The sequence below is a fragment of the Cavia porcellus genome, unplaced genomic scaffold (assembly GCF_034190915.1).
Source record: "Cavia porcellus strain 051 isolate PalLab524CR breed Dunkin Hartley unplaced genomic scaffold, mCavPor4.1 scaffold_24, whole genome shotgun sequence".
Lineage (NCBI taxonomy): Eukaryota > Metazoa > Chordata > Mammalia > Rodentia > Caviidae > Cavia > Cavia porcellus.
The window spans coordinates 1,677,423-1,696,239 of record NW_026947507.1 but is presented as its reverse complement, the minus strand read 5'-3'; the positions used below and the strand labels follow the sequence as shown (position 1 = coordinate 1,696,239).

Below are 18,817 nucleotides of genomic sequence, written 5' to 3'. Positions count from 1 at the left end.
ATTTCCACTTATGATTTAGAATCATTTGAATGATTTTCTAAAGCTCTGCTTTCTCTTTGGAAAGACAGTGCTAACATAAGCATGACTCCTTCTGCAAAGAGTTGATGATTCATTCAAATTCATCTGAGCCCTAATCTAATGTCCTCACTGTTCTCCAGGTAGTACCATCCACTTGCATGGCAGCTTAATAGAAGGCTTATGAAGTCTCTTCCTTCCCTTTTCCATAATCCTTCCAGTCTTCAAAGAACTGCACTTCCACAAATCAATCAGCCTCCAAATATGAATGGGAGATGGTACTTTTCTTAGAAATAATTAATGAAATTCAAAACCTTAGTCTCAGGCCTGGTCTAACTATGAAGTAGAAAAGAAGGACCGATCTTTGAGGCTAGCTAGGTCCTACTATGCAGACCCACGTCTTCGCATTTAACATGTGCTAGCTTCCCTCTTTACCACAGCTCTAGGAAGATGTTAGCTACTGACTAGTTCCAACAGTGACCTCGGCCCTGTGCAAGACTGTGTGAGTAAATAGATGTACATGTGTCCTCTGCTGTACAGACAGACTGGAATGAATGCACGTAGTCTACCAATCATAAAGTGGAGCCATCTGAGTGGGATGGAGCTGTCAGGAGTGGAAGAGTGGAAGAGTTTTCAGGGAAGATTTCCTGGAGGAAATGGGACTGCTTTAAGGGTAGAGAGGGGTAGAAATCCCAAGTGGAAGTGATGACACAGAGTGAATGGTCAGGCAGTGAGCGACATGTATGCAAGGAGTCCAACACTTCAGGACCAACATCAGAAAACAGGGCTTCTTCAGAGGCTCTTCACTGACACTGGGCAGTCAGTGGGGTTGCTGTGGCCCAGGTCTCTTTCTGGACAAACTCACACCTTCATTCAGTCATTGTGAAGCTCAAATTCATGGGTGACATTCACATTACTTGAAAACTCTAAATATCAAAACAGACTCATGTCTTATGATTATTGTTATTCAGGAAAAATAGAACCAGCAAAAAAGACTGAGAAGGTCCACAAAGGGCCTGGATGATGGCTCCAAGCCGGGGCCCTGGGAGATCCTCTTCCCCATCAGCCGGCCCCCTCTTGTACCACATGCCACACTACCTGCCCCGCTAGCCGCATCTCCTTACAGTTGTGAAGGGGAGCATGAAAGCATGTCTATGAATATCGATGAAGAATGACTTCACTCTCGTTCAGCTCCACCTTCCATCAAAGCTAAAAATGAGAAAACCAACACAAGGGGTCTATTTGACAATTTCAGCAGAGGTTGCAAATCTGAGTCAGTGCTGCTTAGCAACAAGAGTTTTGCACAGTGTTGGTCTCAATTGGAGATGTGCAGTGAATTTACTGCTTCCTTTGATTTTTCTGGCCAACCACTTGGTCTGTGAATCTGTAGGGTGGGGGCTTCCACATTCTCTAAGGACTTGTCAAATCTTCCATTGGTTTACTCTGAACCTGAGAACAGAGAAATTCAGGAGCCAAGAACCTTAGGAAAGGTAGATAAAAGCCCGTGGAGGACACACTGACAACCACACATCCCACCTAGAGCCAAGGTGACACTTGGATATTCAGGGTACAGAGAGAAGACACATTGATGAATGACTCAGAACTTCTGCCACTGCAGAGTTCACATGCGGGGCAAAATCCAACAACTAACGTGTCATTACTATGAAGCATAATAGGTGTTGGCATGGAGCAGTGTTGCAAGGTAAGAGACAAGTGATCACATAGCTCTGGTGTTGGGCAGTGTCTTTCAACTCAATTTCTTCTTCAGTGAAATAGAGTACAAAAGAGTTGCTGTTTCAATGACTTATGAGAATTCAGTGTGACAAGACAGGGAGAGCACTAGCAGAGTAGCTGGCACACAGCAGCTATTGTGAAGGAGCAGCACAGGATAAAGGGCTTTCCTGACCTTTACTCTAATCATTCTCTTCTCATATACTCTTTGCCATGGGATTGTATGAAGGGTAGTGCTTTCAGGCTCTTGGGTAGGACACACGTTATGATTTATATCTAGATGCTCCAAGATTCCCATGGGCTCATAGGTGGGCTTTTGGAAGATGAATGGACCATGGAGCTCTGTCCCTCACTTGCTCTTGGAGGAAGGTCCTGGTCAGAAGACACAAGTCAGTATGGCCTGCACTACAAGAGCACATCTCCCTTCCCAGCCCTTCCCTTCACTCTCTCCTTCCTGACTGCAATGAAGTTAGCAGCTTATCCTCCACCATGCCTCTCTTCCATGCTCTTCCTTTTTTTGGAGCTGGCTGACCATGGATTGAAACATGAGCTAAAATAAACCTCTCCCCCTTACATTGTAGGTGTGAGATATTTTGTTCTAGCCACAAGGAAAGTGACTAAGACAATAAAGTATGATAAACTAGAATCTGAAGGAGGATGGTCTGGCAGCATCATGCAAGGTTGGATAGAATAGAAAGAAGTAACAATCAGGTTATAATTGACTGCCCTTGACTAGGTGGCCTGTTCAACCTAGTTGGCCATGAGTTCTGGGAGGAGGAAGTAGAAGCCAGGCTGGTTAGACAGCAAAACTGGGAAAAGCAATTCCCCATAGCAAGGATGTGAGTAAATGAAGTGAGTCTGGTGTGATATAGATAGAGGTGTCTACTCCTTTCCTTACAGTATTGGTAATTTTGGGTGTACATCATCTCTAAGTCTATTCAACCAGCTCATCTGCAGATTTGCTAAGTTCACTCTTGATTATCAAAATCCATGCTTTATTTCTGCTTTCTTAAAATGATCTTTCTGAAACTTCCAGGTTCTATGTCCAATAGTCTCAAGCCTGTGCACTTCAATCTTACCATTGTTTCAGAGATCTGTTCAATCCCATATCAGCCTCTGCCACTCTGGACTGAAGATCCCAGACTTTCCCATCTGCCCAGACTTCCATCCCCTTGATCATCCTATTGTCCTCTCCCTGGGCTTCCTCCTTAATGCCCGTCTTGCTGAGCAGCAATGAGGAGTACACATATTCAGCCTCTCTCAGGTGAAAGAAACGTATGCCATTGTTTCCAAGCTTTTCTTGGAGACCTCAGCCTCATATTGGCCATGCTGGCCACATCACCTGTGTGCCCAGATGAGCCAAATGATAATCTCGTGGCTGCCTTCTCATCCTGCATTCCCTCAGGTACAGACACTCTCTCCAAAGCTCTCTGAAAAATGATTCCCAGCCAAATAACAGCAATTTCACATTGCTGTGCAGTCATTATTGGCCAAAAGTAAGATTCAGTCAGAAGCAAAACCATTTTGCAGCCAACAGAATTCTAATCCTGGGCTAAGCGAGTATATATCCCAAACACATGCAGAGCATGGATTCTGAAAAACAGATGACACCGTCACAGTGGTGGGAGTCGAGCTGTTCACAATCTGCTGGCTTCATCCTGGAGCAGAGGCGAGAAGCTTTCTATTAACGCCAGCCTTTTTGATGACAGTCCTAAGGCGTAGCCGCAGTGAGCAATTTCTTTCCAAACAGCAAGAACTGAAATCTATGTGAAATGAACCGGATTGTGCTCATCAAAAAGCTCAAGTATCTATGTGAGCAATTCCATTTTCTGTGTTCCAGTGCAAGATTTTTAAAGGTTTTCACTAAAAATTGCAACCTTGGGTTAGCTCTCTATTCTGCAGAAACACACTAGTGTGCGCACACACACACACACACACACACACACATCTCACTTCATCCACATCTATGGTCTCTGTCTCTTTCTCTCTTTCCGTCTCTGTCTCCCTTGCTCTCACTCCTCCCTGCTCTTCCTTCTTTTCTTCACTCCTTTTCTCCGTGCCTCATCCTTCTGTTTTCTCCTTTTTGTCTTCTCCACATCTCCACATCTCTACTAACTCCCTTGATGCCCTGAAACGTCACAAACAAGCAAATTCAGCCTCGTCCCCTAAACTACAAGGGGACATATTTGTGACAAGGCAAATCACAAATATGCTTTCTAAATCATGAATGATAACATGACCAGGGTTTTGTTGATTTGGTTTGTTTTGGATATTTTATTACACTTTGAGTTTTAGAAATTTGGCAGTTAATGTGTGGTATCATTTTTGTATTAACATATAACTAACCAGCACATTAGATTAGCCTAAATACCATTTTCCCTTATTGTTTCACATGGCAAAAAGGTGCCATGGAAATTCTACATGGGTTCTTTGTGTAACATATGAGAAAATAAGGAAGAAGTATGTAAACGTCGTGGAGCATCATATTGGAATGTGGCCCAGCAGTGTGTGTAAATGTTCACAGACCTTACATCACATCCATATCCATTCTTGAGCCTCTGGTGGCCTGAGCACCTGTCTCTGAAAGTCTTGGATGTGACCTGCCCCTCTGACCCTACTTTTTGGCACTTTTACCCTTTTTGGCACTTTTGCCCTCAGAGGATCACGCACTCCTGTTTCCCGTGCTCCTGGCCTCTCAGCCTTACATGTGTGCAAGTTCTAGGCTGTGTATGTTCCTCCTTTCAGCTTCCCTGAGTACGGATGATGCCTTAGCGACTCTGTCCTGTTGCTCCTGGAATGAGAACGTATTTTACGTGTGTTCCAATTGCCGTGAATTATGGGATCATAAATTGGAAAGGGACCTCGGAGTTGTCCGCTCCAGTCTCCCACTTTGACTAATGAGCAGGGTGACCGGTTTGCCCGAACAATCTCGATTTATGCTCTTGTCTTGATACAGTCATTAATAGCTCCCTCTTGTACTCTCATATATGTCCTAATATGGATGATAAATTATACGCTTCTCCTACTGATGAGAGCAGCAACTTAGCTGAACCCAGGACCTGCACTCAAGGATCCAGTGTTTACTCTTTAAGAATTATCTACTGTACTCCTCCTTCTACTTTAGAGATATTTCTTTAAAGCAATGCTTCTTAACTAAAATCTCCTAGAGAGCTGTTTGAAAACACAAATGCCTTGGCTCTCATAACCTCTTAGGGTGGAGTCTGGATGTAGGTCTTAAGACAAAATAATTCCCAGGGCAGCACTAATGTATATTTCTCAGAAGCCCTGTTTAGAGAAAAGAGGAGATTAAGAGGGGTTGCTGACTCCCCAAACCAGGCATCAAGGCGGACTACTTTGAACCTGACCGACCATTTGCCAGACTCTGTTCTGCTTTCTGATGTGTTGTGTGATCTGGAAATAGACTAAACAGGGAGCTAAAATCCCCAGAGGTGACCCCCCTGTGGGTCAAGCTCTACAAGACATGCGTAAAGACTGAGGCGGTTTCCTTCAAGATGACTTTCTGCCTCCCATTTACCACAAGGAACTAAATGCTAACAAGTCTCCTTCATCCCATAACAGATGGCTTTGAGATAAGCCAAAAAGCAAGAATGACCACCAGCAATATGAAACTGATCACCAGAACAGGTGTGATAAATGGTAGGAATACTTCTGGTATTTTGTCTGGAAGAAAGGGAGCCAGAAGGAGAAAGTGAACCACAGCTGGAAATCTAGGTGAAGGAGTAAAGTGATTAATCACTTCTTGGAACCCATATGCTTCCTGTGGCCATGGAACCTAAGCCAGCAGCACCGCCTGCAGACGCCAGGACATGGGCTGAGTGTGTGGAAGAGATGCAGTTTTCCTGTTTGGTGAAGATGTAAAGATCAATTTTTAGAAGACTGGGGCTGTGAAGGGGTGGGCTCACTTTATCAATTAAGTTCCTGGGCCTTATCTGGAGTAACTATAGGTTGGTTTTCTCTTGTTTTGAGTTTTTGTAGTACATTTTTGTTTCACGAGTTGAAATTCTCTTCCTGGACTCATAGTTTTGCATAGGTGAATGATCAAACATATTTATCTTCCAAAATTCCAACTTAGAAAAAAAAATAAAGGTATTGACCCATTGACAAAGAGAATAGAAATAAAGAATGGAAAAACAGAATCTAAAATACTTCCGTAAATGAGAAGTTCACAGAGCAGAGAAGGGTTGATTTATTTCAGAAGAATAATGTAGATTACCAAGGAGTTCAGAGAAGGGTTGAGTGATGGCAAACAAGTGAGTTCTTTGTCTGTCTGTGTCTGTCTGTCTGTCTGTCTGACTGTCTGTTTATTTGAGAGAGGCTCTCACTCTGCAGTTCAAGCTGGCCTTAAACTCACTGTGTAGCCCAGGCTGGCCTGAAACTGACAGCAATCCACCTAGCTCAGCCTCCCAAGGCATGCTTTGAAAGGCTCTTAGGGCAAGCTCTTGCACCAATAGGATCACCCGCTCTGGAGAGCAGGTAAGTACCCTTGCTGCTCACCTCCTGCCCTGAGCTATACCAGAAGGTGTTGTTTTCTGGAGAAATTGAACTGCAACACAAGGTTGAACTGGAGCAGAGGGAAACGTGGTGATGTGGGTGGTGTGTTTCAGGACATGCATAATGAATGGTAAAATCCTCAGTCCTCTGCCTCAGCCCCAATTCCAGAATGCACAGTCAAGGGAGAGGAAGTTGGGGGATTCTTTGTATCAGTCCTCAGCAAAAGGTCCCTACACAATGAAAGATGAGGGTCTACCAGTGGAAAAAATAAAACCCGCATTCTTCTGTATTCCCTACAAAGGAGTGCCCAAGTTGAGTTGACAAACTCTACCAAGTGTACCAAGTTCACAGCTTATTGGCCAAAAGAAGAAGGCCACTGAAGAAAGCCAAAACGAGAGTTGCAGTACAAAATAGAGAAGGAGTCCTACAGGGGACATGAAGACTGGAAAGCAACCAACTCATGTGACACAGAAGAACGAAAGGATGCAGAGGTGATGTCCACAGGGAAAACAGTACAAGTGAATAGAAACGGATGCTTTCCTGTGTTTAGAAAAAAGATTCTTGGATGTTTTAAATATATCATGTAACATGTAAAAATGATATCATTTAGCATTATTAAAAAATAATAATCAGAGAAAAAGATAAGTACTCACAGCCAGTGTCTGAGATGATCCCCAGTGATACTCATTTCCTGGTTTTCATGCCCTTGTATAGTGCCCCCCCCCATTCAGTAGGATTGAATATGTAACAACTAGCATTTTGTGTAAATGAAAGGCATGACAGTTTTAAGGCCAGGTTATAAAAAACATCGAGGCTTGCCTTTGCTCTCTTAGGTCAATTGCTGTGGGGGAAGCCAGCTTGCATGATAAGATGACACTCAAGCAGCCTCAGGACCATGGTCAGCCAACAGCTAACAAGACTCGCAGGTCATGTGAGCGAGTGACCTTGGAAGTGGATCTCCTCATCTAGCCAAGCTCTAAGCTGACTTCAGTCTCCTGTCAGCACTTTGTACAAGTTCACCCTGTATGACCCAGGTCAGAACTACCTGCCTAAACCTCTCCTGAATTTCTGATCTACAGAAATCATTCAAGATAGTAAATGTTTGTTTTTGTCTTAAGCCAGTAAGTTTTGGAGTAAATTTGAAATATGAGGCTTTTGTTCTGAAAGTGTAGTACAGTGATGACAAAATCCTAAAAAAGTGGGTGTGGATTTGGATCGAATGGTGGGCAGAAACGACAAGGACTTTTAGGGAAAGCATCAGTGAAATATTGAAGAATGTTAAAGATTTCTTAATATTACCTGATGGCTTTTGAGGATGGTACCGAGAAAGCCTAAAAACTGGGAAGGGAGGTGATGTTATTAGAATATAGAGTAAAGGAGGTTCTTGTTGTATAGGGGCAGAAAGTTTAGCAGCACTCTTGCCTGTTCTAAGATGGAAAATAGAAAAATGTACCTAAGGAAGTAGGTAATCTCACTCAGGACATTCCTTCAGGGTGTTGGAGGCCACATCTTTCTTTCTGCTGCTTAAGTGAGAGTAGAGATAAAGGCCATGGGAAAAAAATGTTAAACCAAAAGGAGATAAGACTTGATAGCTGGAAACTCCCTAGCATCTCCAGATGGCAGATGATTCCAAAACTAAGAAATGGCTCCCAGATGTAGATCAAATTCAAAGCACAATGAGAAAAAAATATCACAAAGATGAACCTGAATGTGTGGCTGCAAAAAATACAAAATCTGTTACAGTGTCAGAAATATCTAAGGCAGAGCCTCAGAGAACTGTTCAGTGAAACAAAGCTCCTAAGAAGCTTAAGGATATTGACTCTGTCTTCTCAGCAAAAGCTCAAGGTAGGGAAAGGTTTATCTCAGAGATTTTTGAGGTGGCTTCTGTTTGATGGTATGAGTCGCAGGCGTACAGGAAACCTATAGATGTTTTACAACAATTGTATTGGCAAAAATGCCTCCAGTTTGGACAGAAAGGAATAGAAACAGAATCATTTATGAAAAGAGCTTTGGATCTCCAAACTTCTGTAGCCAGAAAATCGGCTGAGAAAATGCCCCAGCTGCTGACTTTCATGGGAACGGAAGAATGACTCACAGAGTAAAAACAAATATGTAGAAGGTACAGGCAGAAGCCTGGAGAATCTTCCTAAGCTGTAAATCTCAATCAAGGAATGTTAACTGAGTCCTGCTGGGTTTCAGAACTGCTGCAAACTACTGGTCCCTGTGTGTCTCCTCTTTCCTCCCTTTTCCATAACAGGATTTCCAGAAGAATCATGTCTGCCCCCCTCATGTATGTTGGGTGTGGGCTGCAGATGAGTTGTCCCTTTAGTTTACAGGTCTTCAGATTGAAAGGAACTGTGTTTGAAGGGTTATCAAAGAACTACCCTTGGGAGCTTCACTTTTCCTGGATCTGATTTAGACAATGAAAAAGTCACAAAGTTCTAGCTGATGCTACAGTGGGGTGAGATTTGGGGAAGACCTCTATAGAGGGTGAGTGAATTTTGCATGTGAAAGAATGACAGGGTGTGGTGTGGTTTGGATGTGGTCTGTCCCCCAAGGCTTGATGTGAAAACTTGGTCCCTATGTGGTGATGTTAAGAGGTAATGGAATCTTTATGAGGTGGAGCCCAGTGGGGAACCTTTAGGAGCACTTGAGCTCAGAAGGGATTAAAGAAGCATCCTCGGAACCCCTGATGAGTTATAAAAGAGTAAACCTAACCCCTCAATTACTCTCTCACTTCTAGTCACCCCATGTGATCTCTCACTACTGCTTTGCTCCCACCACTGTGATGCTGTTTTCCACAAGGCACAGAAGAAGCCACCATCCTGTTTTGTACCCTCAAAACTGTGAGTTACGTTGTTTTTTAATAAATTATCTACTCTCTGGTATTTTGTTATAGCAATGGAAAACTAATATAGGTTGGTATCCTACCTGAAGACTCACATTAGGCTTATTGGCTTACAATAATAATAACACAAAAATGAATCACAATATTTGGCTAAGCAATACATTGTATTTACATAGCCATGATAACATTAAAAACTGTGATATGACCATCTTGGAGAGGAGAGAGGACAAGCACGTGGAGATATAAGGGCTCAGTACTCACCTATCTTAATAGAATCAGTACCACTACCTAAAATTGATGCACTAATGAGTAGCCCCAAAATTCATATTAGAAAAAAAGAAAGCAGAGCTAAATACAAGGGTACCTTTGATATTCATCATTATTTTTTCTGTATGTATGACCAATACAACAAGAGTAAGTACCAAACAAATTTTATCTGGAAAGGATAGTAAATTAATCAATTTACTGTCACGGACACCAGGTTCTAGCTTGCCCATCAAATACCCCATAAAGGACTAGTATGGGAACAAAGGCATCAAAATGTGTCAAGTACCAAGTTTGGTAAGTTTCAAAGCAGTGAAGGTGTGACTGTATCAGAAGCACTAGCTAAAATTTTTGAAAGATCGTATTTGTAGGAAAGAAAAGCAGAGGGAAAGACTGGGAAAAAGGACTGATGCCCAGTCCCTGAGGTGAAGGATTTAATAGTGTACGGTTGTTCTAAAAACCAATGAACATATAACAATTTAATAAATATAAAATTTTATTTAAAGAAAAGAAGGCAGGCTTTAAATAACATCAGCGAGGGAGCAGCACGAATGCTGTAGGCACAATATAAAGAGAATATTCGCAGAACGGCTGAAGGGAGCCAGTTTCCTGGCCAAGGGCAGGAGCCTGGGGACCTTCCAAGTTTGGAGAGCGGCTCTTGGCTGCTGTGCTGGGAAACACACAGGGGATATGCGCTTCCTTTGGCCACCATCTTCCGCAGTCACACAGTCTCCCCTTTCCTGATAGCCCCGTGCCCTCATCCCAGCTCCCCACCCTAAAAAGAAGCAAAGGCGTTTTCGGAGAAGACACTGCTCTTGGAGAACACGCCAAGTAAGAGTGCTGGGTCAAGGCTCCCCTTGGCCACTCAAGAGTCCCCGCGAGGTCATCCAGTGCTCTGCTCTCCAGCCTGCACAGTCAGCTCCCTTACTGATTCTCTCATCCGGCCTTCAAAGGAGTAAGATCATGAAGAGGAAACCCCTCAGGCTTTGCACGCTGAGCACCTATGGAAACTTCCTCCCAGGATGTTGGTAGGAGAAGTCATGCAGCTTTCTGGACCCTGAAGAAAAACGGCCCTGATCACCATGACCTAGAAAACCTTAAGGGTCAGAATCACCCCCAAACATTATGGAGAGCAGGACCTTATCCTTTTCCAAATCAAATGAGGTGAACCTAATGAGGACTGAAAAACTGATAAACGTGGGCAGTAGAGCCCAGAATCATCTCACGGGACGGTTTCAGTACCTGGCCCCCTTCCACTTTCAGCACTGTCCCGAACAGCACAGGGAGACACGTTTGTAGTTTCCCTTCCTTCTGCTCTTTGTACCACACTTCCAGGATGGGATGGGCAGTTAGGGTTCCCTTCTTTCCTTCTTTCCTTCCTTCCTTTCTTCCTTCCTTCTTTCCTTTTTGGCACAACAAAATGAGACCAAGAGAAAACTTCGTGATTTTTGGCTTTGGCAGTTCTTCCCAATTGAGAAGGAAAGGTCTGAAGCGACCCCGACTTGTGTGTGCATGCATAGCCTGCCAGCACCAGTGTTACAGGCAGCTGAGTTAGAAATATTCTAGGCAGTCAGACAGGGCTGGGCCCTCAGAGGAACCAATGCAGAAGGCCAGATACTTTGCAACTGCAGTGGAGACAGACATCTCTGCTGTGAACCTGACCTTAGGAGACAAGATACGTCAAATGCACCCACATTCTTTCTAAGGATAAGCATCAGGTATTGATATTCTAAAGAGATCTCTATCACCCTGAGGAAGCCAGGAGTCACTCCCTACAGAAAGAGTCACTGCTCTTTAGGCATGCCAGCTTGCCATGTAACTGGCTTCCCCATTTGTCCCCAATTTAGTCAGTTATCTGTGCAGTTAATCTTATTGTTTTATTGTCCCACCTCATACCCACCTTGCACCCATTTTTCCCCACCTTCGGCTGCCTCACTTCATGATTTTGCTTAATAAAAATCCCTAGAAAAGACAGAGTCTGTGGCAACCCCTCAGGACCCCTTTTGTCTCTCAGACAGAAGCTTTCTTTTTCTCAATAAATATATTTTCCTCTTAACTTCTGTCATTCCTAAAATTCACTCTTTGATTTTAGAGAACATTAACTTGTACTGTACGTCCAGTAGGTTGGGAGTTTTTCTCCCCCTTTATCACAAGTACCTCTGTGAGCACATAGAGGAGAAGATACTGACGACAACAAACTCCCACCCCTTCCGCTTGTTCCTGTGAGGTAGGCTGGCTCCTTTCTTGAATTTATTTGAAATATGGAGATGTTTTTCTTTCATTCCTATAGCTAATGTTGGCATTGCTAGCCCATGGCAGATGTCTAATGATTGGGCAAAATGTTTGGGCAAACTGAGGAAGGCATCATTAAAGGTCCTTTAGCCACTTTATTCCCCAAACAGAGGATCATCCAAAGAAGGCCCATAAATAAGCCCATTTCCATGTGGACACAAGGTGCTAGTCTTTATCTGCTGCCCACATTTATCCCTGAAATCATCCTAAAGAGCAAAAACGTACATTTGTAAGCCAGAAAACCCTGCAATATGGTTCATGGAGCTGGAATTCTATTAGTAATTCTGCACCTGCTACTGTACATGACCTGCATTTTTGCAGAATGAAAGATGTGATTTATAGGGGAGAAAATCTCTTCTATCATGCTGCAGAATCCAAACAGCCATGCGCAGGGTTTGTGAGTTGCTTTCTGGAAAATGGAAAGCTACACGGTCTCTCTGCATCTGCACGTGGCTCCTGATTGTTTGGGAGATTCTCTAGACAATCAGTCTAAAACATCACACTCAGCTGTACTGAGACAAAGCAGAAAATTAGCTGACACACATATGACTTCTCAGTGGTTAAAACATAAAGAATTACAAAAATAAAAAACTCACCTTCCCTGTTTCAGGTGAGTTTTCTTTTCTGTAGCTGCCCCATTGTGTTTCATGACGGTGTGGCTTACAGAAAGCATTTCTGTTGCAGAGGCCTAAAACACAGACTTGAAAACTGATCATATAGTTATGGACATATTTATTGATTCAACAAATATTGAAAGCCTGGAGGTTCTAGGATTCAGCAATGGCTATGGCATACAAAACAATCATGGTATCCTCTACCTCTCTGGTTCTCATAGTAGAGAGATGAGGGACACGGAAGGGGGAATAAGATGGAGACATACACAGAAAATCAGAGACAAAATAGGCTCATGGGCCCCACACGCGGATCTAGGAGAGAGGGACCCAGCCTCAGCCACTGACTGCCGTGCAGTGTTGCTTCCTTCCTCAGTGCTTTCAGGGTTTTTGGTCTCTCATCTGTTAATAAGCAGTCTTTTAATGGAGCAGAACTGTATAGCTAGGTGGATTCTCGCAAGTTCGATGCTAATAAAAGTTTGATATGCCCACAAGCTGTTCTAAGAAAATTTGTTCATTCCACAAATACAAGCAGTTATCAAGGCTGAGTGAGATACAAGAAGCACAGTGAGATATTAAAAGATACGGTGAATGTTTAAATAATTCAAAAATTATTATAGTAAGGGACACATTGCTAAGAACAAGCTAATGCATTAGAAGTGATGAAGAATATTTTGCAGGGGAGTAATGGCAATGTGTTTCATTAGACTGCATTTTAAAATTTCAACACTCACTGTATTTTTTGACCACCCCTCACTGACCAACTGTTTATTGCAACTGCAGTTAAATAAAGCATCACACTGCGTCCGTATCTAACTGACTCACCAGGTCTGGCACCATTGGCTTCTGGCTCCTGCCCAAAGTCAAAACGACCAGAAAGGGAAACATTTTGAATCAATTCAGGACACTGAGGCAGCCACAACAGTGCAACTAAGGACATTCACAAGAGAAGACTTGCAGAACTGCTTAAGTAGATGGCCAGATGGACAGGACAAGTGTCCCCCTTTTTAGAAGGGGGTTAATGGCAATACATCTTTCATTCTAACAAACATTAAGCATATGCCATATTTTTTGTATGAATTGAGGTTAACTTAAGAAAAACTTCTATCTCTGATCTCAATGTCATGAGAGTGTTTAAATGTGGTGCAAGTCAACTGGTGGGATTTTCATAGTCAACTGGTAGGAAATTCAAATGCAAGCTAGAGGATAATAATGTAGTACGCGTGTTCAAGAACACCAGAATCCAACCTGGCATCTAATTCCAGCTCTGCCACCTGACATCTCTAAGACTTTGGAGCATATACTTCTACAATCTATAGTTTCTTTATCTGCCAGCCTGGCACTAATAATATTGATGTCATGCGGTCTTCCTGAAAATGAAATGAAATGGTTTTCGTAATGAGTGCAACACAGTAAGAACTCAATAAATGGCAGCTCTTATCATCTTTAAAAAGGATTTCAATTCTGCTACTTGTCCCTAGTCCACATTTTTCCTGTAAATACCAAGTCGAAATGACCTACAAAAGGAAGCACCATGCTAAACTTCTGAGGAAACCTTGTTTCTGCTGTGGCCTTAACAATTACTGTTTGCTCTTTTCAAATCCTGCACAGGAACTATGAGCTTCATAAATATGTAACTACAATTTCAGATACTGGTGGCTTATTTTCTTCTTAGGTGATGAGAGTGAGGGTACGAATTAACAAATAATGTGACTCATTTGTTATAATTGTTTCTAATTTATTCCTACCCAAGTAATTGTAAATTTGGATTTCATCATATTGTAGTCTGTGAACTCTGAAAAGCCCAAAATTTAATTAGCTCATCCTCCAAAGGGAGCAGTTTTCTTCCTAATAAAAGAATATTTTGTTTGAAAAGTGGTTTTGAATGATTCAATGTAAACAATATATTTTAGCTGACACAAGAATTTTCACAAATAACCCAGAAAACAGATAAACAGGATACATCAATATGAAACATTTTTCAGCAGGACTTTACCAAAAACAATAAACTCTAAATCACCATCACAGTTGTTTATTGTCTTCCTTTAAACTGTTAAATAAATTTATTTTTTTCTATGATTTGCTCACAAACACTTCCATAGTGTGATCATACTAAACAGATTTTTTTAGATTAACTTTTAAGATCCTGAGATTCACATAAATCCTCCCTAATTATGAATTCTGGTTCACCTATTCTGTTTTGCTCCGTTTTGGAGTCATCCTCTCATCTATATCTTTTGTCCTTCTAGTCATCTTTATAGAGGGCTAGGTAATAAAGGCACAAAGAAATAATTCCACTGAAATTTTCCTGAAATATTTGTCATTCTCAGAAGAGACTGTTTTATGAGCATATTTTACCCGCTTGCATAAAACAGCAAGATGAATTTTCCTTCAAAATAAAATAGGCTGTATGCATCTGTAACTTTCACTTTTCAATTAGTATAAGCAATGGCACTCCTCCAAAATGCTAGACAAATAGCCCAGTATCTCGCTTATTTCATTTTGATCATTTTGTGTGAATAAGACATGGACTTATATTTCTGTGGCTTTCTCTTTATCACACACTGATATCTACTTGTGCCAAGTGCTGTAATAGTGTTAAAGGACCCAGATATGGTTCAGAAGACACTGTCTCTGCCCCAAAGAACTCACCGGTAGCCAGGAAGGCAGGAGAGGCTTCAGAAAAGGGGATGCCACTGGAACTGGGCCTTGAGGGAAGAGCAGAAACCCCCAGGGTGGGGGAGAGATTAAATGACATTCCAAGCAGTAGAGCACCCTCTTCAAAGATTCAAAATTGTTAATGCTAGGTTTAGGAAATGAATAAATCAATACACATAACAAAAGGACAATTGTCACAATTGAACAAAGGTGTGACTGGGCTTGCAAATTGGGGAAGAACATGAGTTGCTTATGAAATTTTTGGCTCATTTCATAATTCTACATCATTGGCCCCTTGAGCCCAGAGGCCCTGGCTCTTTTGCACCAAATGGTTGCTATGATCACCATCTATTGCCTCCTGGTATCAGTTTCTTCTGAATATTTTCCAGGCTCATAAAGATGGTAGTGATTTGCCTACTTTCAGGGATAATTCATGGTGAAAAATGTGTGCCCTAAAATTAGTCCTGCCACTCCTCATGTAGCCTTCAGCTATTGACTTAGTTATTTTTTTCCCCATGAGTGTTTCAACCTATAAGATGAAGATTAAAAGACATCAACTTGATGAGGTCATCACAAAAGTTAAATGTAATGAAGCACGTAATCATTCTAGATGCATGCTTCATCTATAAGTACTCAGTGAATTCTAGTTATTGCTTCTTATTAGTTATTCCCAAAAACCTCCTCACTGTGGAAATAAGACTTTATCCACAGTTCCTTTTGGTGCTTTCTCTTCTCCTAAGGAAGCCTGAAAGCATGACTGATGCTTTCAACCCAGTGAGGACTAACCATGTCTCTACACTCCCACATATTCCCACATTCCCTTTATTTTGTCTGGCACTTACTAAAAGAAAATACCCTTTGGTTTCATCTAATCATGTGATTTACAGAAAACTCAAGTAATAAAAACTTCTCAAATCTCTTTCTTTGACCTCTTTCCACAGGTTCCGTTTCTTGGGTTGTGACTCTTGCAGTAGGTAAACATCAGTGCACAAAACCACATCAATTTTCTCATGAACTGCTTCCTCTTGAAGAGCATACTCAGTGCATGCAGCCAGTGTATAATGATCAAATCCCAAGGTAACTAATATACTCCATAAATTAATTAAAAATTTTTTAAAAATAAAAGGGCCTGTCCTTTACTATGCTCTTAGTAATATTCAGAGTTTCATCCCATAGGTTGAGGTGGTCAACTCATGAGATGACCTTCTCATGTTATAACTATGAGATTCTGCATGTTGGCAAAGAGATATCAATACTCTGAGTCCTGTTTCTGCCTTCTTTCTTGATATTTATCCAAGTGAATTCCCCCATCTTTACTGCTCAGTAGCTAAAAGCTTTATCTCATCCTCCTTCATAATCAGTTTTAAGGTTTCTTAAACTGGCTATTCTTCTGGCAAATAGGTTCTTTTTCTTCCTAAATTTTACTCACCCAACAAACCATTTATGTAATTTAAACTATGCTCCACAAAGTAAAATTTGAATCTTTTCCATATGCATAGCCTTCTTCTCACTCACAATTCCAAAGTCCCAATAGAAAAAAAAAATCACCTGTCCTTTGCTGCTTTGCTGATACCAATAATAATGAAAATAGGTTAATATTTATTGGCCCCTGCTATGTGTGAACAACTGAAATAAAGACTTCATAAATATCAATCACGTACTTCTAATAATAATCCTACAAGGTTGCTGCTATTATTGTTCTCATTTTACAATTAAAGGAACTGGTGTTTGGAGATTAATTTGCCAAAGGTTGTGCTGTTAAAAATTGCTAGAGAATCTCTTAATCCAAGATACTATTAATCGTTAGAATACACTGTCTTGTCTAAAGGACAGTAGATCACATCTAAATCTTTTGTGGGCTACATAAAATTATCATCCCAAATCTCCCTCTTTGTAGCCACACCCTAACCACATACAATGGTCCAGAATGATCTTTCTGCACGTTGATTTTAGGTTAGGCCATGTGACCTGCTTCGGCCAATGGAATGCGGGTAGACATGAGAAGCTTAGCTCTGGTACTAGTTTGCTAGGATTCTATAGTATATAACTACAAATTAGTGGCTTAAAATCAAAGAAACTTATTCTTTCATGGTTGTGGAGGCCAAAAGTCCAAAATTTACCTTTTGGCAGGGTTGGTTCCTTCTTTTGGGCCAGAGTGAGAGTTTGCTCCATGTTTCTCTCCTACCTTCTGCCTGTTGCTGGAAATCCCTAGCGTTTCTTCATTTTGTCAGCACACCTCAGCTCTCTGCCTTCACTGCTGTATGTGTTCTGCATGGGTATCTGTGTTCCAGTTTCTCTTACCTTACGAGGACCTCAGTCATTGCATTAGGGTCCACCCTGATGCAGCATGACCTAACTTGACCACATCCATAAAAACTCTATTTTCAAATAAGCTCACTGTCAACAGCCAAATATAGACAGGGATCAGGACTTTGACTTATCTTTTGGCAGCATAGAGTTCAAATCACAAGTCTTCAGGTCCATCTGGTTTTTCTACTTGGCCTCTTTCACTTGTACCATGCTCAGGAAAATACCGTAGTTCCTCAAAGAATTCTTGTCCTTCAGCCCAGGCCCAAAAATATACTATGGAGCAACTGCTTCCCCAGCCTGGTGGGCCTGCGGCTTAACACACCGCTCCTGGCTGAACGCAGTCTTTTTGATCCACTTTCATCTGATCCATAGCCAGTAGAAAACAAGATGATTGTGGTAATCGACTATTTGGAGATGGTTTTGTTATGCAGCATTTTTGTGGCAATACCTAATTAACTCAACAAGTTTTTTATATATTACTAATTAAAGGATAAAGTGTGAGGAGAAACCCCTCACTAATTAAAATATGAGGGGGAAACCTATTCACAATAGCAACAAAAGCCATAAAATTCCCTCTGGTAGGTCTTGATCATAAAAAAACAAAGTGTATTATCCATATAAGAAAGACTATTTTCTAATTTAAAAATTATTTAAAACCCCACTATAGAATCCTTCAAGAAACAGTGTGAAATCATCTAGGGATAGTAAAGAGGACTTAGGAGAGAAAAGAGGGGCTAGAAATATAAAACAAAATGTCCCTCCCTCACAGTGCTCATAATTTATTAGTTAAGTAAAGTATTGTGGTGGGAAATGGGATAAAGAATACCCAGTCCCTCTATGTCTAGACGCTAATGTCTTGCCCTGCAAAGTTAAGAAACACCAGCATTGCAGAAGAGCACAGCCGGTTCATAGGGAAGAAGAGCAAGCGTGTGTGGAGCTCAGGGCCAGCCAGAAGTGTCTATACCTTTCCTTTTGCTGAGTCCTGGGGCGCCTCACGTGTTGCAGCTGATTCAGCTCTGACATTTTCAGTCCTTATGCACTCCCTTCCTTTCACCCCATTTTCCCACCACTGATAATACCCAAGCATCTTCCAAGAAGGATTTTTCATGCTAATAAATGGAGCTGATGTGTCTATGGGACTCTGTTCTCCCAGAGGATCGTCCGTCTGATGCCAACATTCCTTTACAAGTCTGGAGAATTTGAGTCTTGAAGGAGATAAACAGTTCCCAGAGAACAGAACCTCAGGGAATTAAACTCTGGGACACTCTTAAGATGATTGGCGCTCTTTTTCTCTCTGTGCACACAGTATATCTCTGGAAAAATTTTGCTGGCAAAATTTATTACTGATATCGTGTAAAATCCCAATTAATCAAAGTCTGAATACAATTCTTAACTTGTTTTCATTTTTGTTAAATTGAAGTTTGCAAAACTTGAGCTACTTTATCCCATAAAGAAAAAAGGTGTCCTGCTGTGCCATGGTGAAGTCTGAGTCATTTGAGCTACCTTGTCATTTCACCGAGCTCCTGGTGACTGTGCATAACTCACTGTTCCACACTGAGGATTTGCAACACAGTAA

The 18,817-nt window shown here is 41.6% G+C and overlaps 1 long non-coding RNA gene across 1 annotated transcript; it reads right to left on the bottom strand.

Moving 5' to 3' along the window:
- Positions 1–9,842: 9,842 nt before the first annotated feature.
- On the bottom strand, positions 9,843–18,390 carry LOC134472639 (uncharacterized). Its single transcript, XR_010042532.1, has 5 exons — positions 18,206–18,390; positions 14,926–17,602; positions 12,259–12,350; positions 10,613–10,773; positions 9,843–10,427 (listed from the first exon to the last, which is right to left on the bottom strand). It is a non-coding gene; the product is annotated as an uncharacterized LOC134472639 (long non-coding RNA).
- Positions 18,391–18,817: the final 427 nt, after the last annotated feature.